This window comes from Quercus robur, chromosome 2, assembly GCF_932294415.1.
Source record: "Quercus robur chromosome 2, dhQueRobu3.1, whole genome shotgun sequence".
Lineage (NCBI taxonomy): Eukaryota > Viridiplantae > Streptophyta > Magnoliopsida > Fagales > Fagaceae > Quercus > Quercus robur.
In genome coordinates, this window is record NC_065535.1 from 96568987 (window position 1) to 96590723 (window position 21737).

Sequence of the window (21737 nt, forward strand, 5' to 3'; positions counted from 1 at the left end):
CCTTCCCCACACGTAACCAAACTTCCGGACTCAAGAATCAAGATTTTTTGCCATCCACATTAGATTAGGAAAAATGCCATTTTTCTTAGCCTAGGATTGGTAATAAAATCAACTAGAAACAGATAACCAATCACACCTTAGAAAAACCCAATGATTGGTGGCGACTTCACTTACCTTTGGTAATCACCTAAAATTTGGCCAAGATTCCTACCACTCCTCCAAAGGTAGACAAATACCCTCCTCCACTGAGAGAGAAAGCGCCCGAAGCTTTGCGTGAACCACACCGATCATCGAGAGGGGTCTCCAACGGGCCCCGTGCGTGCAAGAGCATTGCCACGGCGGGTGGTCGAATGAAGGCCCGATGGTGGTTTTTTAGGCCCTTTGTGGCCTCGGCGTCTACAAATCTTAGCCTCAATCTTATTGACGAGGTAAGGATGGACGTGGAACAAAGGGTGGCACGCTACAAGATCCTGATAATTAAGCACCACGATGCGATGGTAAGGCCTAGGCAATTCAACATATAAGACCTGTAGACACCGCATTTTGTACCCCTTATGACTCGGGCCCTTGTTCTCCAATGATGCTCAAACTCTAAGGCTAAAGGGCAGTTTAGAGCCCAATCAAATATCAAATTGACTTGAGAAGTATAATAATGGAAAATATAACCTTTTAAATGAGCAAAAATATATTTTTGGAAATAAAATGACCAAAGTGGCCCTCGGCCTGCATATGTGGGCCACGGCCTACGTACGTAGGCCAAAGCTTGCATACATAGTTAGGGTTTCAGAAGCATAAGAAAGGAAAGTTTTCTGCAATAATGACTAAGGTTTGGATGAATCCCTCATCGTCTGGGAGCCGTTCCAAACCCCATTTTTTCCATTATATAAAGCCTTACATGGTACATTTTCAAAACACACAGAAATCCCACGGGAAAAACCTAAGAGTCACTAGAAAATAGTGAATCAAAAGGGAGTTTCTCACAAAACACCCTCAAGTTAATTTTATTTGATTGAGACCTTTTCTAGCTCCAATCCTTTTAGTTTAACATTGCTAATCACTATTTTATTGAATTGTGATAAATTTGACTGAGGGGAACGGTCAAAAATCAAGCCTAGGAGCTTTTTGCTTTAAGGTATTCTTTCTAACTTTCTTTTTATTTTCTGTCTTTCTTGTCTTGTTTTAATCTTGTTTTTTGGTTTGGTTTATGTTTATGCATGTTTGCCTAGGTTAGTGTATAGTTTTGATTATGTTCTGAGCATGCTAGGTTGTTAGAATTAGGGTTTTCATACTTATGCTCTGTTTTCTACTTCGTGTTTCTGTGTTAGGATTTTGAGTAAGTCCCACGCATGCATGCCATGAGGATGCGTACGTAGGTTAACTCCTGCATACGCAGACCTTGGGTTGCGTACGTAGGTGCTTGCCCAGAAACCCTAATCTAGATGTCTTGTTATTTGTTTTGTTTGTTTCACATGTTTTGTCTCCTTTCTTTTAAAACCTTTTTCATATGTTTATACGTATTTGTGTCTCTTATATGCTTAACATGCTAGATTAGCGTTTATCTCCTTGTTTCTTGATCTTAATACCATGCCATTCATTCACATGCCCATGCATTGATGCCATAGGTGTTGTGTTACTGCAAGGTAGCAAAAGGTAAGTCTTGCATAAAAAATGTTCATGCATTTGTGTTATGGTTTTATTGTCATGATATAATGGAGTATGCTTAGATGTATGATTAGGGTTTGTAATATGTTAATGCCTTGCTGCCATGATCAAGTTGCTGCCTTGTTTTAATATGTATGATAAGGTTTTCACATGTTAAATGAATGCTAGGGTTTCTTTTGTGTGTTTGGATCTCTTTTGCTTTAGGATGGATATGTATGTGTTTAGGGATAAAGATGCCATGATTGTATGTTAGATGCATGCTAGTGTGTGTGTGAGTCTAGAATATAAGTGTTGAATTAGTTTTTAATAGGGTTAAGACATAAGACATGATGATGGGAGGCCAACCTTAGGGTTGGGCGATCTTGGGCGCTAGCACCTTCCCAAAAGCGTACCTAAACTCCGAACCTATACTCTAGTAGTAAGATCAATGGTCCTTCCTTGTAGGGATGCTATATATATATATATATATATATGGTTCCGGACTATTGCAAAAATTAGGTGGCGACTTCCCCCCTTGTGTCCACTGGGGATAATGAGTTTAATTCCTATGTGTCTTGTTTCTTAACCTTTATAAAAACTTTTTCAATACTTGTTCGTACATGCATTCACTTGTTCCTTTTGTCCCTTAGCCTCGGTTGGTGATGAGTGGGAAGGTAGAAGGCTCCATTCGGGCCAAAATCTTCCGAAGTTCATCTCACCAACTCACAATCAATGCCATCGCCAATAATGGACCTTGAGTACGTTAAAGGTTTGCTACCAATCCACTATAGGGTCCACTTAGGCCCTCGGTTGGAATCATAGCCCACCTAGTTGTGAGTGACGTACTTATCTATCCCTTTAGCCTTAGGGAGCCTACTCACACTAAAGAGATCCTAGACCCTATCACTAAGGATACCCTTTATATCTCTTGTTTGTTCAACCATATATCATGTGTTCACCTAATTTTAAAGAACAAATAAAGGATGTAAAAAATGAAAAGGGATAACCCTAAAGTTATGGTATGCCCTAAGAAGTTGTAGGATAAAAGAAAAGAAGTTCTTACATATAAGAGGCTTATCCTTAAATTCAAAGGTATATCTTAACTTGAAAGATTCATAAGACCATAGCCTAATTGCTATCATAGACCCAAGTGGAAAAAGCCCTTTTGAAAAAGGGAACTTTGGGCCTAAGGTAACAAATATGCTATGGACTTAGCATCCAAAATCCTACAAAGCCAATATGAACTTCCCTAATTTTGGCCTCCTTTTGCATGCCTAGGCCCAAAATGATGAGAATTTCATTGACTTTGAGAGGAAGGCTACAATATATTCTAGCTAGAGGGCTATTTCCAAAAAAAAAAAAAAATGAAATAATGAACAAAGAATGAAAAGCCCAAAAGTGATGAATACATTGTAAGCCTAAGTTTGAGACGAAGGGTTGAAAAATTCCTAAGTGCATTCTAATGAAAGCCCATGAGAGTAAGATGAGAGTTTTATTGTAAATGGACCCAAGCCCAATGAAACAAGGGGCAAGAATCCATGAGAGGAAAGTGAGTGATATTGTAATTGGGCCTTCATTAAAATGAACTTAAGAATTTTCTAAGGACATCTAAAAATAAAAGGAACCTTTAATTGGGACATGAACATAATGAAAATGGGGCTTCGTTTCAAGCATCATTGCACCATCAAAGTCAAGAAAACACGTCCCCACTCCCATTTGGATTCGAGAGAAAGGAAGACACTTGATCAAGATTGAGGACATACACCAAGAAGAGGAAGCAACCTTTCAAGAAACAATTACTACTTTCGTGGAAGATTCAATGGCATAAAGATCCTTAAGGCCTTGGATGAACATGGAGAGGCCCTAAAGAAAATGGGAGGGCACCTCACTAGGTTGGAGGAATCTAAGCTCAAGAAATCCGCACATATGGAAGTCCATGATGATGAGGAGGAAGTAGAGGAATGGGATAAAAAGAACAAAGCGGAATATGAAAAAAACAAGCAATTTGAGAAGCTCACAGCAGAAACTGTAGCTATGAGGGAAAAGATGGAGAAGATGCAATTTACCTTCCGTAAGGATCAAGGAATGGATGATTACCTCTATAACATGGGGGGAGTAAGTTCAAAAGCTCCTATTGCATTGCCTCCCAATTTCAAAATCTCCGATGCGGAAAAATTTGATGGGACTGGGGATCCGAAGCAACACATAAGAAGGTACCTAAGCATCGTCGAAATAAAAGGTGTTAGGTTTTAAGTAATTAGGAACTAATGTATTAGAACTCTATTTTGTAATGTTGGCAAACCATGATCAAAACAGATGTTAGTCTTGTTTAGACTTGCTCAAAGTATAGGTCTTTTATGTAAAGTTGAAATCGAGTTAACTGCAGAATTGAATGTGCAATTCTGACTGGCTCGATCAATCGAGAATTAAACTCGATTGATTGAAAGTCGGGCAGAATGTTTTTTTTGCAGAATTTCCAACTCAGCCCTAAGCCCATATGACGTGTAGGGTTTTATAATTTGCCCTAAGTATAAAAGGGAAACCCTAGCCACGTTTTTGAGTTGCTCTACTTGCTATTAGAGTGAATCTTTTGTGAGATCTAGAAGTGGTTGCCTTCACACATGCTTAGGATTATCAAGAAGGAGATTATGTCAAGAGCTTGATGATCGTTTCAGTTGCTGCAATAAGAGCTTAAAGATACACAAGCGGGAGTGCTTGTACTTGCTGGGAATCCAAGAAAGGAGTCTGTGGTCTCGGACCTGTCACGTGGTTGTGGTAGAAAGTTTTCTACACGAGGTAGCAATAGGATGTTAATGGTCTAAATCGCTATTGTAAAACTTCGATTCTTTCATAGTGGATTCAGTTTTACCTTGAGGATAGCTAGGTTAAATCCTCCCCAGGTTTTTTACCGGTTTGGTTTTCCTGGGTCATCATATCTTTGTGTTCTTTATATTCCGCACTTTACATTGATATGATTATATGATTGTGTTAACCTAGATCTGAAATTTGGACTAAGTAATCACTTGGCTAATTTACTAGGTTAATCCGATTGTGTTTTAAGGGGTCTAAAAACTAACAAAATGGCTAGATGTGAAGCAAACTTTGCATGCATTTCCCTTCTCACTCACGAGAGGTACATCAAGGTGGTACTATAGCCTCGATCCAAGCAAAACTAAGGTGTGGAATGAACTAGTGGAGTTGTTTGTGGACCAATTCATCTTCAACATCATGATTGGTGTGACTCTAAGGGATTCGAAGACTAGCAAACAAGGTGTAGGGGAGACATTTTCTAAATACATGACTAGATGGAAGACCAAGGCGTCTAGAATGGTCAATATGAGAAAGACCAAATCAACATGATCATCAAGAACTTGCTTCTGGCTTATAATAGTAGGCTTTTGTCATCGCCTATTAGCTCATTTGGAGAACTATGTGATTGTGGAACAAGAATCGAAGATGCTCTCAATAATGGGCAATTGGAGAAAGGGGAAAGCAAGCCTCCAACCAAGAAAACATATGGAGGAGGAGCAACCACCACTAAAGCACCCAATCCTGTAAATGTAAGCACCATTATACCCAAACAAACACTAGCCTACCCAAAGAAAGCTCGCCAAGAATTCTCCGACTTAGGAATGACCCTCACTCAAGAAAATCATCACCTTTCTCCAAATCATTACACAATAGCACCTCAGAATCATTGACCAACCCAGACATTAAGACCCGCAAATCCCCTTCAAGAACAGCTTGTTCAATCCTAATTTCTGCAGCAAACTGGAGAGCTTTGGAAGCAACTAAGGCTTCTATATCTTCTAGGGAGTGAACCTAGGGAAGTTGCTACAATAGAGAAGCGAGCACCAAGCCATTCCTGTCATGAACAATCACACCTATACCGGACTTGTTCAAATTTGAGAAAATAGCCCCATCAAAATTAATCTTGACAAAATCATTTGGGGGAGGCTTCTAGTAGGCACTAGGTTGAAAGGGGGGGGGGGGGTGGGCAAGGTGATGGCTGTGGGTGGGTAGACAGAAACTCATCCAGGCTTGCTTGACTCATCTATGCTAGTTGATGAAGACTACAACTCAGCTGAGAAACTCGACTTGATTCCTTTGGTTCTAGATGGACCAAACAATAAATTCAAGGAGATATGGGTATTGATGCTTCTTCAGAATCCATGACAGCAACTCTTTGAAGTCCATAAATTCAATCATCCTACGAAAAGCCCATAACTGCATATCAGACCAAACAATATCAAGCTTCGGAGATAACCAAAGAGCGTGGAGAGTCTATTCCTGTGTGTCACGGCATCTTTCACAGGTAGGGTCAAAGATAACTGTTCTACGAACCAAATTTGCTTTTGTAGGCAATAGGTTTAGGCACGCTCTCCAAATAAAATTCTTCACCTTGTTGGGTACACGTAATGACCAAATCCCCTTCCATAGTTGTTTATCTTGAATCTCAAAATCATCACCTTTCTCCAAATCTGCCTCTTCCTTTAGAAAATGATAACCAAGCTTGCAGTTGTATTTCCCATCGTTTGCGAGAGGCCAAAATATAATATCATTAGACTTGACCTGTGCTAGAGGGATTGTTTTAATTAATTCAGCCTCTTGTGGTGCAAAAATACCATCAATTATCACATAGTTCCATTGTCGTGTCTCTGTCTCTATCAAGGCATCGACTGTAGCTTCCTGCATCGAAGGAGCTATAGGTGATGACACCAGGGGTGGGTGCTTCCTTGGTAGTCAGTGATTCTGCCAATTTTTCATAGACTTCCCATTCCCAATCCGCCACCTAAAACCTCTCAATATCATATCCCGACCCTTAAGAATGATTTTCCAAATATAGGAACCCGACCTTGAATCCTTTGCCTCCAAAATTGAGCAGTTTGAAAAAAAGCGTGCTTTGAACACCTTGTAAAAGAGGGAATCTATATTTTTGGGCAATCGCCAAGCTTGCTTGGCCAGCAAAGAGTCGCTGAAAAAAGCTAGATTTCTAAACCCCATCCCTCCCACTATTTTGGATATGGTCATCTCATCCCGTTTAAGCCAATGAATTTTCCTCTAATTTTCACGTAGGCCCCAAAAATAGATAGTTTAATTTTAAAAATCTAATATATTGTATCAATTATACTTTGTTAAAAAATAATCATATCATTTTAAAAAGAGTTTGAAATTAAGTTTCAATTAGTATTTTCATTTTTCACACTACTAGTTCTATTAATTCACCATACCAAAACTTTTAAAGTAATTGCACTAATTTTTTTCAGAAAAGAGGCAACTGTTATTTAAAAAAAAAAAAAATCCATTTTCAAGTTTAGCATATTTTGCATGGGTTCCGACGACGTTTCGTTATTTCTTAGTAAGAAAACTAAAGTCTTCATTAATTTGATAAGGAAAATGTATGATAGCAAAACATTTAAAAATGTCCGCAACCCATTGAAATCAAATGTTCATGGAAAAGAGGGAATAAAAAATTGAGGATTATGTCATACAAGCGAAAAAATAAAAAAGAAGAAGAAGAAACAAATGAAGTTGCCCAATCAAAAAAGTCTTTCTATTTCTTTTCTAGAGTTCTTAAGGGCCTATTTGGTACATATGTTTAAACACATATTTTCAGTTTTTAAATAATATTACACGCATTTTCACACATTTTTTTACCCACACATATTTTAAAAAAAATGCAAACAACGTTATTAGAACATCGTTATCAAACGGCCTCTAAGATTCTCAAAATCATAACCATTTACTATTTATCATATCATCAACATTTAAACATTCATTGAGGATTACATTTTTAATATCAAGTATTTAAATAATTAATGATGTGACCAAAAATTAAACCACTTATTTAACATTGTAATGTAAAGATTTTATAAAATTTATGTTGGAATTACATTATGTCAATATTTCTCTTTTATTGCTTAATAAGGTGAGACTTCATAGAATAAGGATCCTCTGGAGTTCATAAAATTACTTCATCTTAGTTTTCTTGGACAAAATGGGCTTCTGCCCTTTTTGGGCAAAGTAATTAGCCTTTTGCCTTTCTTTCCAAACTAAATAGGGAAATGCCCCTCTTTTGAAAATCGAGTTTCTCAAAATCGATTTAATTCCTATAGTGACGTTTTCAAGGACTTATAGTGACGTTTATAAAGACATATAGTGGCGTTTTGTAACTTGATATCCATGAAATCGAGTTATAGGCAATTTAATTGCCTATAACTCAATTTTATGGATATCAAGTTATAAAACGTCACTATAGGTTCTTAAAATGTCACTATAGGTCCTTAAAAACGTCACTATAGGGCTCCAGAATTTTTTTTTTTTTTTTTTTTTTAAACTCGATTTTGAGAAACTCGATTTTCAAAAGAGGGGCATTTCCCTATTTAGTTTGGGAAGAAGGGTAAAAGGCTAATTACTTTGCCCAAAAAGGGTAGAAACCCATTTTGTCCTAGTTTTCTTAAAAAACGTAAGTCTCCACAATCTCTTAAAAATCAACAGATGCAGTAGGATTGACCAAAATCTCCACCATTCCTTCAAAGTCACTAGATACAAGAGGAAGCTAGAAAAGCCCTGTTTCAGTTTTCATGTTAACGTGCCCTTTATTGAAAACAGCCTAATTAACGAGCTTTTAGTTTGATCGCAGCTTGGACAGAGGCACTCACATTTTTTGGCTGCTTCATATCATTCGGGTAATGGATTGACTAGAGTCTCCACAATTCTTTCAATAGGACTGACTAAAGTCTCCACAATTCCTTCAAAATCAAAAATTCCAAGAATTCCGAAATCCTTGGGATTGATCAAAGCCTCCACCGTTCCTTCTATCACACCCAACATTTCATTTCTAAAGTTTGAAGTTTCAACCTAAACTTTTTCCAAAGTTCAGGTTGTTTCAACACATTAAATTATCCCTAGCACAACTTTCCACTTCCAAAATCTTGGATGTTTCAACATGTAAAAGTTTTCTTGACAATACATTCAAACCACATCCTCCTTGTTTATAAGACCCCTCACAGTTCTAACTTCTAATTCACCTCATCCATACCCTTTGTGGTTATAATTCACCTGGGATTACACCCTTCATAATTATAATTGATTTGTTCCATAAAATCTATTTTGTATGATGATTTTAATTAATAAAAGTATTTTATATAATGAGATTGTCTATACGATCTTTGGACATTATGCATTCATTTGATAAAAATAGTGAATGAGTTACACTATATGCGATTTAGATATGTTGATAAGATTAACATACAAAATATCTGCATTACAATTCCTTAGGATTCTTTTAAACTTAGGGTCTCAACGCCATAGTTGCTACAAAAGTATAAGCATAGCAAACAGAAAGTGGTCTAAGAATGCCCCAGCTTACAAGTTACAATCATATACTATCAATTGACATTGATGATTGAACCAATGAGCCTGCATAAGGCAATGCGCAGACTACTTTTGATTAGGAAACAACGCAAGTGCTCAGCAATCACATATGTCAATCGGAACAAAAATTTCATCCAAATAACCTGGACGACTCTTGCTCCAATCCAATGCTTCCCACCAACTCCTCTCACTCTTGATCTTCCTTAAATACTGACAAGATACTTCCTCAACCAATGGGTTTTTTTTTTTTTTTTTTTTTTGGCTTTTTAGTGAAAGTTTATAATTTCCAAAACCATTTTCAATATGCTTTTGCACCTTATTTTGTCAAAGATTTGTTGAATTATACGAAAAACTTGAGATGTTGCATCTTAGATATGCGTTGATTCATCCATAGGTGGGGTTGTCACGACCAAATCCATGGAACATGAATTTAGATGCATGACTAACTTGCTGAACTTATATAACTTAATAAACATAATTGATCCAAAATAAATTAAAACTCCAAAGAAACAAGTACTCTTAAAAACCTCTTACAAAAATCTAAACTCCACAAATTGAAAATAATCTCCTCCATATAAAACATGAATTACAAAATAAAGGTAACGGAAATTCTATAAGTCTTCAAGTAATACTAAAGTCGCCTACAACTTCCACGCTCTACCTTGCACCTTACAAAGTGATCCAAAGGTTCTATATTCCCAACTCCACTTTAATCTGAAAATATTAATTGATGGGATGAGCCACACATCTAGTAAGTAATTATACAGAATAGACAACGGAATAGAGTCAAGCAAAGCACGAGTATTTTGATTTTTCACAAACTCATTCAATGATATCAAAAATAATTATTCCAAAACATATAATGAATCACTTAATGCATATGTAATCACATCTCACAATCATTAGAAAACACATACATATAATTGATCAAAGCACAGTGTCACATATACACATCACATATTTTTACATACAATCCTATGAGCAGATACCAACATCTAACCCCTGCTGGTGAGGGATCAACACATACTCTCACATACAATCTTGTGAGCGGATTTACACATATATCTTATCAATCCTAAAAACACTTATTTTGAGTCACATATCACAAAAGCAAAGTTTATACAAAATATAATAATTTACTTGATATTAACAATTATTCCAAATACAGAGGCATATCAAAGATCACAATATCGAATAGAACATAAATTAAAGGATGCTTGACTCTCTTGGGGAACAAATAGAAACTGAGGAGTTTATATAAATATATTACAATTCTTGAGTAAATCTGAAAATTCAATTTGCTAAAAGAAACATTTTAAATACCATTTGGAGAATATGAATATGACTTTGAAATCACTTGGTTTTAACAAATTTAAAGAACAAGAACCTTTTTAGAAAACTTACATTGAAACTCAATTATTTTCGGAAAATAGTTTAGTTTAGAAATCATCTTTTAAATAAGATTTGGACATTCAAAACATTATTTAAAATTCGAAGTATCTCTTTAAAACATTATTTAAAAGTCGAAATTTCTCTTTCAATGATGCAAAAATACTTTTGACAAACTTTAGAAGATATAAGTTTGAAATAAAAAACTTTTGAAAACTTTTAACTTCTAAGAACCTAATAGACAAAACTTGTGCATATTATGCATAATTACTTACAGCACTTGAATCACTCTGAAACTCCAGCTGAAACATCCTCCAAATAGTCTCAAAATACTCTTAAATAGGACCTATAATCAATCATAAAAATTACTTAATATCCTCCACAAAATATAAATCTTATTGACTTATACAAATTGACTCACTAAAATTATACTTGCTGAACTAAATGATAACACTAATGCAAAGCATCTCTACCCAAGAATATGTTTCTTTGAATTTATCAAAACTCAGAGCCAGCAGCCAATACTTTAGGATTTAATATATATCCCAATGAAAACCGTGGGCCAAAACTAATATGACTTGTTCATGGACTTAATATCATTTACCCTAATGTATTTAATATCTAAGCATTTTGAGATGAAATTAGAATTTGGATAAAAGAAACAAGTCTGTCATTATCCTTTTAAAGAATTGTAGACGTGTTGGATCTTAATGGTTCATTGTGTTAGGGAAAGGTCAACACCTAGGCATAGACTATCAAAGCTATCAATAAGAGAAAATAGGACTTGACAAAAATGAGAACTAACTAGTGACACATGGGTGGGGTCGGGTGCAAATTGTCCAACAATCCAGAATTGACATTATGGTAGATCATCAGCCTTAAAGCCCTTAGAGTCCTACAAACACGATGCAGCCTTATTCATGTTTTAATAATTTCGGCTTTTGTTCTAGACTCCGAACAATGGCAACCTAGGATTCAAGAATAATTGAAATAATGTAAAAATCGTAATCTAAGAAATTACCAATTCAACAATCTACCCATCATTAAAGTTGTTCATGATAAAATTCTAACTCCTTAATCTTTTGTTTTTAACGGTGAAAAATCATACCTTGAACAATCTGATAGCCTCTTTAATTATATGTGCTCTAAACTCCAAGAAAAAATACCTTTTAGCCTCTTTGATAAAATCCTTCCTATGAAAACCCTGATTATCTCTTCCCCTATCTTGTAGTTCGTATTAGGGGTGGTATTACAGGGGCAGTCCTTATCTAACAAGGGAGTTCTTCCACAGTATGGGATCAAAGATGGGGAATCCGGTACTACTTATTGTTGAAGAAGGGAAGAGCTTGTTGCTGGAGCTCTTAATCTTATTGGAGGAGATACTTTATTTCGGCGGCTATGGGGATGTCAACCACGAGCTTACCATCCAAGTTTGCATTTTGAAGTATGCTATTACCAGGTTTGTATCTGATTGTTGAACCTAAATAATCTACAATTCTCAACTCCTTACCTTCAGTTCTATAACCGGAAGAACAATCTCGAAAGTTTTTTATGTTATGAAAAAACAGCTATATCTATGATAATCAATATTGGACTATTAAGTATGAACATGACAGTCCACATCCTGTGTATTAGGGCTGCGCACTCCTCTTTGCTCTTGTTTCAATATAATTAATTACATGTCAAAAAATGAAAAATAGCTATGAATGTGATAGTGCACTTTAGAACCCTTGAGCCCAGGGTGATTGTTCTCCCACTTTATCACAAAGCTCAAGCTTACCGGCAAAATCACGACAGTATGGGTAGGAGGTTGAATATCAGGAAATTGAGTACACGAATACACATAATCCAAATTGGCAACCAGTTTTATGGTGGATGTAAGACTACATATACATATAGCATAGTTTTTGTGCATGAGTGGTGGTGTAGTTTCTTCTGTCACGTGTATAATATTAAAAGTGACCCTTCTTCTCTATATATAGGAAGCTATTTAATTTCAAATTTACTCTTATCTCTTATACTCTTCCAATGCCCCTTCAACCTCTACCTCTTTCCCCCCTCTCTCTCTTCTGAGCAGTGAAATTTCAGTGTAATTAATTGTCCCTTAATGCTAATAATATTTGTCTGCATAGATTAAGTACTCTTTTTGCTGAAATAGAAGATTTAGTATTCTTACATACATGCCTTGCGTGATTTTACAGTATCTAATTAGTTATCTGTTTGCAGGTCAGGTTTGTTATGAAACTCTTGCATGAGTCTGGTCCCTTTAAGGCCTTGAAGGAAAAAATTTGTGTTTTAATACCTGTAAATGTCTTTTTCATCATTTTGTGATGATCATAGTTATGATATTTTTCTTCAAGAATCAAGATTATGTAAATAGGCACACGTGACAGCAATCATTAGTGGATCATTGAATCATATTTCTCTTCAGTAGATAACCAGCTAGCTGAGATACCAAATGCTGGCTCTAGACTAGTTTAAACCCATGTAAATCATGCCCTGATACCTATAAAAACTCCTGTAAATATCTAGAGGGAATCATCTCACTATAAATGCAGACAATATTATTCATAAATTGAAAATATCCCCCATCTATTTAGAAGAAAGTTCTTTATATAAGCCTATCAAGAGATTAAAGTTCTTTATAGAAGTTGAATAACACCCCCAGAAGTAGTGCTAATAACTCTTTTGGAGAAAAGGGAGGGTGCTTGTACAAATGCCTTTAATCATAGAAATATATGTAACTTTGGTGCAATGTGAAAACCACAAGAGATATCGAATTGACTCCGGAGCGTATACCGAATTTCGGCCGGTAAATGGATACCGGGCCGAAATAAAAAACCTCCATTGTTTTGTAGATTTCTGAGAAATTGAAGGTATTTGAACAAGAATATAAATAGAAGAAGCAGTTGAGGCTTTTTGTAAAATCTTTGAAAATTTTCTTTACCTGCAGATTCTGCTTCTTTCTCAGTTCTCTGATGTGGCCTTCTTCTCCTTCTTTTTTACTTCTTTCTTCTTTTATTTTTTTCTACCACACTTTTGGCGCTGCACCCTCTTTTTCTTGTTTTAACCGCCTGTGAAACTCAGTGCAAAATTTTGAAACTTGTGGTCAGTGATGGAAAGTGAAAAAGACAAGGCTTTTTATGCTCACTTTTTACCCATCCAAATTGTCACGTCTCACTCACGAGACCTGTGATGTATGTCTTTTTCCTTTTAACTGGGTAATAGTACAATTCGGATCTTTAACTCAAAAAAAAGTACATTAGTGTATATATTGTGTTTTTTTTTTTTTTGAGAAAATAAACTATATATATTGTAAATTAGTTAGATGGTATTTTTTTTTTTTTTAATGTTAAGGCAAGATTTAAGTACAGTATTCGGTATTGTTTCTTAGGTTTTCTTTTTAAGATTCTGTCATATAGGTTTTTTTTCGAGATGAAAATATATTTTTTAATTAAATAGTAGCATGACTGAATGTTAAGAGAAGAACTTAAAGAACAACACCTAAGGTATTATACTTAAATTTTGTCTTTATTATTATTATTATTACTATAGAATTAATGGTAAGCTGAAACGATACATATTGATTAGTATCAAAATATATCGTTTTCTTGGCCAAAGTAATATGAATATGGCTTCCAGTATGAAATTAATGGTCTGTTTGGATGGAGGGAGAGTGGAAGGAAGTAGAGTAAAATTAATGGCCAAATTAATTTTGTGCTAAATCTACTTTATTTTACTCTACTCCCCTCCCTCTCCCTCAATCCAAACACACCATAACTCTCTTCCTGCCACCACTACCACTACCACTACTACTGTAGCATCACCTCTTTTTGGGGTCGGTTATTTTGGATAATTTACATGATCAACTTAATAATAAAAGCATCTTAGCTATTTTCAAGATCTAAAAGTAAACAACTTCTTTTTTTGGTAAACAAAACAACTTCATCTCTTCTTCATCCATACGAAGAATAGAAAGCTAAACTATTTTGTCATGCACTTTCTTTCTTGATTCTAGTGTCAAGGTTTTCAATTCTATGAGTTTATATATATATATATATATATATATTTTTTTTAATCCTCTTCCATTTTTTTTTTTACCAAATCATTTCTGTGTAAGTGTCTTAATTTTTTATAAAAGAAAAAATTTCTAAAATATCATTTAAAAAAAAAAAATTATTTCCCTACTAATTTCAGTATTGCATTATCAATACCGCATTTGTTTATGGAATCCCCATTAGCATGTATTTTAATATTTTACATCATTTTTCTTGGTGAAGATTTTGCAAACCTTAAACATGGTGATATGGTCTTTAAATTAAGCAATAGTATAATCAAGATAGTAAAATCTCTCTTTATTTATTTATTTTTTCTTTTATACCTGAACAAATTAGAATGTGAAAGCACTATTAGAGCATGCAAATTTTGCAATGACACAAAAAATTTAAGATATTGGAATGTATCGAAATGTGAGAATGAAATAACAAGTTGACTTACAAAGAATACAATGAAAACCATACAGATTTCGTGCATCAAATATCTAATCAAATTGTTCACGAACTTGAAAGTTTTTGAAAAAATATATACCAAAATGAAAGATGAGAACATAGATAAATTGCTAGAAAAATGAAGAGGGGGCTGGAGAGAGAGTAATGAAAATGATGAAAATTGAGCTTTAATTTAAGAAGAAAGTGTAACTTGGAGAATTTAAAATAACAGTTTAATTGAAAAAGGATAACGTATTAAGAAAACGGTGAATTCATGCTGGAAATTTAAAAGACAATCATTTTATTTTTTATTTTTATAAGAAGACATTGTAATCAAGTTTTTGATAATGAAGATAATAATAAATGACGAAATTAAGATAAATTACAAAAAGGAGAAAATTCAAATCAAGGAACAGTTTAATTTTAGGTGAATTGAATTTGGAATTATTTTTAAGATTTATTTAAATTAATATTATTAAAAAAAGTTGTCCGTCAAATCAATTAATAATTTCAATATTTATAATGACTTTAACATTTGGTGAACGGTTCTTTTGTTTTGTATTCTCCTTTTGTAAAATAATATCAATAATGCCGCTTTCTCATGTTGTCTAAGGAAGAATCATTATTGTTCTGTTTAAAATAGTTGGTGCTGGGCTCGATCCAACTGGCCCGAAGATATCTACCCCCCATATTATTAAACTTGGGTTATATTGCTTTCACATTATCACATATGATTAAACTTGAGTTCCAATTAAGATTTACAAAGATCATCTTACCAACAATAAAATAAATGGTCAAGACCTATAAATTTATTTGTCTCATTGAATGATCAAAACCCATGAATTAACTTATTTTGTCATTTATGTTTTCAATACCTTTTTTTTTTTTTTTTTTTTTGAGAGATAGAAATGTTTTCAATACTTAGAGAACACATTATAAGCCATAAAGAGTATATTTTTCTCTTGTGCGAAACCCTATGAATGTGTCACACTGGAAAACACAGAATAGAGGTTCTCAATAGTGAGATATTGAGTTAAGACGTTGAGCATAGTAAATATGATCATTTAGACATATAAATCATGTCGAACCTTGTATATTCTTCGGCTTTCTTTACTTGCTTCTTAAGATTTATTTAAATTAATATTATTAAAAAAGTTGTCTTTCAAATCAATTGATAACTTCAATATTTATAATGACTTTAACATTTGGTGAGCAATTTTTTTTTTTTGGTATTCTCTTTTTGTAAAACTTTAATTTTCTTTATAATTTCCTTAAATCTTAGGGAAGTAGGTGTAATTTTTCTTTCTTTTAATCAGAATTTTCTCCTAATCGTCCACCAATTGACTTACTCATATAAGTATACACGTGAATGGCCAAATGATTTGCCATAAAATAGGTTAGACAATTTGGAAGAATTTTTTTTTTTTTTTGATTTATTTTCTCCTTTTTCATCTATAGCCTATATATACAATGAGAGGCAATTCTCTCAGTTTTCTCTATTAAATGCGAGAATGCATTCCATACTCTCAGAGCATCCACAGCAAATGTGGTATAAAAAATGTCATTTTGGCACACCAAAAGCCTACTTTATTATTTTACCACATCATTTTACAACATCCCATTTATCAGATGTTTTATCATTCAATTCTATACATTAAAATAATATTTACTACACATTAAAATAATATATTATTTCCTCCCCCATTATCATCAACAATAGCAACAACATCAACGGCACAACCACTAGTCACCAATATCTACTACCGCAACAACACCTCTACTGCAAACCAACCACCACAATTACTCACCAATATGGCAATGTTAGATCAACCCAAATTGCAGCAAAAAAAAACAAAAAACAAAAAACAAAAAACCACAAAAAAAAAAAAAAAACAAAAAAAACAAAAAAAAAACAAAAAACAAAAACAAAAACAAAAACAAAAAAAAAACCCATAGATTGAACAAATTGCAACCAAACCCATTCCATTCGATTCGATCCGATCCGATCCAAACCCCAACTCCACGGGCTCGACCCAAATAAAAACCAGGTTTCACCGTCGTCGACAAGCATGATCATGACGAACACTCCGGCGGCGGACCTCACCCTCACGAACCTCGCTTACTGCTCACACGCCGATCTTCATGGCTTCGCCGTCCCTGGCACCAAGCTCTACCTCGCCTCCATCGTCGATTCCTTTGTTCTTTCTCTGACAGGATGAAGATCTGTTTGATTTGTGATGATTCCATTTCTAGGTTTTGTTTTGAACTGGGAATTGGAGTTTGATTTGAGGTGCAAAGAGAGAAGAAAGAAGATTTTTGGGTTTGATTTGAGGTGCAAAGAGAGAAAGACATTTGAGGTTGAGGGAGGAGCTGGGAATCTGATTTGAAGAGGAAAGAACACCGGTTGGGAGAGAGAGAGAGAGACAAATTGTGAGGAGAGAGAAAAAATCAATTAAAGAAGTGAGAGGAGAGAGAGAAGTCGAATAAAACATAATAAATGCAAATGCCATATTCGTTCGTACCATGGCAAATTGCAACGTTACTATTCAATGTTGCAAAAGTTTGACACATTTAACACATCTGATAAAGCTTCGTTTTTTGTGTTTGGTATGCCAAATGTGTCATATTATAGCATTTAGCATAGATACCACATCTGCTGAGGATACTCTTATACAACAATTAAAAAAAAAAAATTATCAATTGATTTAGACAATTGTTGATCTGGCTTAACAACAAATCAACGAATCAAGGACAACTATTGCCAACATCAATAGAAGGCAGCATGACAATGACACTGACAACAAGCGAGGAAGCCGTAAGCGTGAGAGATGGGTACTATATGGGTCCTCTCTACAACTGATGTCTCATTCAAATCCAATTTCTTATTCCTTGAAAAATTGAAACCCTTACGTTTATTTTCCATTCAAAATTCTCACCTGTTTTGTTGAAATGTTTGAAATTGATTATTTATTTAAATTTCATGGTAAAAATTCAGAAGTTTTGATTTGCTCCGTCGGATTTTGTGGCCACTACTGTTGTTGCTGCTCTATCAAGTGCTAAGCCCGAACTGTCATCATTGGGGACAACAATGAGATGGAAAGCTCAAGTAGAAACTTTCACTTTCTTGTTTACAAGACGAAAATTGGTGGTTCTTTTCAATTCGGACTCACCAAACACTGATTTCTCCAAATAGGGAGAAAAGAGAAGGGATGTAGACAAAAATATTGACAAAAACCGTTACACACCTATTGATGTAGCAGATTATTATTTGTAGGTAAAAAGATAATGTCCTCTCTATTGCTTTTCTTCTCTCAGATCTAGATGTCTTTGTTGGATATTTTCTTAACCAGTTGAGCTGCTCCTAGGTTGGTTTCGAGAATTGTACCATTGCTCACTCAGTTATTCTATTAATACTGTGAGTAACTTCCCTGTCCAGTTTTTAATTTTTATATTTATTCTCGATTCTAATTTGAACTCATCGCTAAAATTACTTTTTGTCCTCTAGTAACAGTTAATAACAATATTCCACTTAGAATTTGTTATGAAAATGTTATGAGCATAACATTTTATTTAGGCGAAAACACCATTTTGGTCCTTATATTTTGGGATCACAATCAATTTGGTCCCTACATTTTGGTAGCAGTCAATTTGGTCTCTACTATTTTCAACCTGCAACCAATTTAGTCACTGCCGTTATCTCATTAATAGAAAATGCCTACATGGCTAACGGATTGCATTGTTGGCATGTCTAATATTAAAAAATTAAATATGACGTTGACGTGTTTATATTCTGTTGACCACATCAGCACTTAAATGACAAAAAATCCATGTCAGCATTTTAAAAATATAAATAACCATCCAAAAAAAATTTCAAAACTTTATAACAACAATTTAAATAACAAAATTATCAATTTCTTATTTTTTTGGCATCCGTTTCTTAAAAAAAATAAAAAAAATTCTTGACATCCAAACACAATAACAAATACAAAAAGAAAATCTAAATACAGTGCCAAAAAATCAAGAAAATCCACATCCGTGCTAATGTCTCTGGGTGAATCCCTTTGCTGTGAATCACAAATCTAAGCCTTCCTGCCACTGCTACTCAAGACGCAACTAAAACATCAAACTTCAACCACAAATCCAAGACGCTTCAAGTCACCGCCGTTCGCCCCTCACAGACTAACTACAACTCAATTGCCTGAAGTTTGGCAACCAACAACAACTCTAATTTCAATCAACCTACAAGCTGCCAACAACCATAATAACAAAATCGAAGATATATACCCAGATCACGTTCTGGACCAACAAGAGGCGACCCGAGTGTTGGAATCAACGTCTCCGGCTTTGACTTGGAGCAGGGGCGGAGAGAGGGGGGGTCGAGGGGGGGCAGCTGCCCCCCCTGACCTTCTCAAAAATTTTCTATGTATTAGTAGTATACTAATAATAAACATAGTAAAAGGTTATTTGCCCCTCCTGACAGAAGCAACTTTTTAGTCAACAAGAAGACAATTTTACATCCACAAAGCACTGAAGCAGCACTTTTATTAAATAATAGGTCCTGCGTACAAGTACATTGGTTTTGCACACAACTTCATTGAATAGGACTGGGAAAAAAAATATAGTGATACCAAACTGTAGAACCTCACCAGTCAACCTCTTATTTACAATTTTTTTTCTCTTGTAAACAACCATTTTCAGTCTCAACCTGAGGTTTTTGCTGATCTAAAAAAAAAAAAAAAAAAAAACCTGAGTTTTTGCTATAAACTCAAATGTCTACATAAGATTTTAAAAGCATTTATGGCATTGAGGAACATATATATACTTCATAGTAATATGTCCAGGTCAAATTTTAAACGAGCTTGTGTCGAAGTAGATTTTGCAATTGAGTAAATTTAACTAGAAATGAAAAAAAAATGAATTAAAGTAAAATTTTATATTAGATTATGTATGACAATGACTTTGGCATATAGTTGTTTATTTATTTTGTTATTAGTATCGATTAATATTTCTTAGATTAATTTTACCTTCAATCTTGTCTTTAAATCTTGCCCCTCCTGACTTGAAATCCTGGCTCCGCCACTGACTTGGAGCAACCACGCTCCCTGTGTAGCAAGACGATGACTCTCGCAGTGGTGCCGTTATGCATCTTATTCTCAGTGTGGCGAGCTATACGGATGCTAGCCTAGGTGGGCTTGAGATGGAGGAGCCAAGAGAGAGGAATGAGATAAACTAGAAGAGAGAGAGACTAGAGAAGATTTGAGTTCTGGATTGTCCGTTCATGAATGTTGAGAGAGAGAGAAGTGAAATTCCGTAAGAAAATTAAAAGGAAAAACAAAAAAAAAAGGGAAAAAATTAGTAAACAAAAAGGAAAAAAATATTTTTAAATGTTGGCATGGCTTTTTTGCCATCTAATATCAAATTTAATTTTTTTAATGTTAGACATGCCAACAATGCAATCCGTTAGCCACATAGGCATTTTCCGTTAGTAAGATAAAGGCAGGGACCAAATTGGTTGCAAGTTGAAAATAGTAGGGACTAAATTGACTGCTACCAAAATGTAGGGACTAAATTGACCGTGACTTAAAAATGTAGGGACCAAAATGGTGTTTTCGCCTTTTATTTATCATAGAACACAAAGAATTTAAAAAAAAAAAAAATTTGTTATTTTTTTGGGGTAATGTTATATTGCATGGATAAAGAGGAAAAACAACAAATTCAACGCCACAAATATACATAACCTAAAGCATCTTGTTTAAGTAACAACAAAATATTAAAAGGAGAGGCATCAAAAAGAACAAAATCTTCTCCAAGATTAGTAACACTCCTTGCTAGAGCATCAACCACACCATTTGCTTCCCTGTAGCTGTAATGCTTTACTTGGTATTGGGGGGGATCCTACATTCCTACTCAGAAGGGCCCTGCAATCATCAACCATAGGAGATAAGGATCTAGAGGTGTTGGTTCCTCTATTTATCTAATTAACAATCAAGGAAGCATCCATTTCAATTTCAACTGAGGAGAGGTGAATTTGAATGCAAAGATTTAGGCCATCTCTAAGCACCATAGTTCTGCAACCACGCTAGTGGGTATACCAATTGATTGGGCAAAACCACTAACCCAGTCACCATTGTGGTTCCTAATAATGCTAACTCCTCCAACTCTCCTCAGGTTGCCTAGCGTAGAGCCATTAGTGTTTTGTTTCAAAATTGAAACAGTTGGTGCTAGCTAGGCTTGATTTAAGTGGGCCGAATGTCTCTCCCCCATATTATTAAACTGGGGTCATATTGCTTTAACATAAATATGATCAATCTTGAGTTCCATTTAAGAATTAACGAAGATCATCTTATCAACAATAAAATAAATGGTCAAGACCTATAAATTTATTTGTCTCAAATAATATACGGGGTTTACCAAGAATGTTTGTCTCATTGAATGATCAAGACCAAAAATTAAACCACTTATTGAACATTGAAATGTAAAGATTTTAAGAAATTTATGTTGGAGTTACATTATGTTAATATTTCTCTGTATTTTCCTAATATGGTGAGATTTCATGGAATAAGGATCCTATGAAGTTCATAAATTTACTCTTAGAAACGTAATTCACAACTCTGGCTGATAAATAGATACTATTAGATCGACTAGAGTCTCCACAACCCCTTCAAAATCAACAGATGCAGTAGGATTGACCAAAATCTCCACAATTCCTTCAAAATCAATAGATATCAATAGATACAAGAGGAAGCTAGAAAAGCCTTTTCATGTTATTAGTAAAGCGGTAACATGCCCTTTATTGAAAACAGCCTAGCTAACCAGTTTTAGTTTGATTGCAGCTTGCAGGGC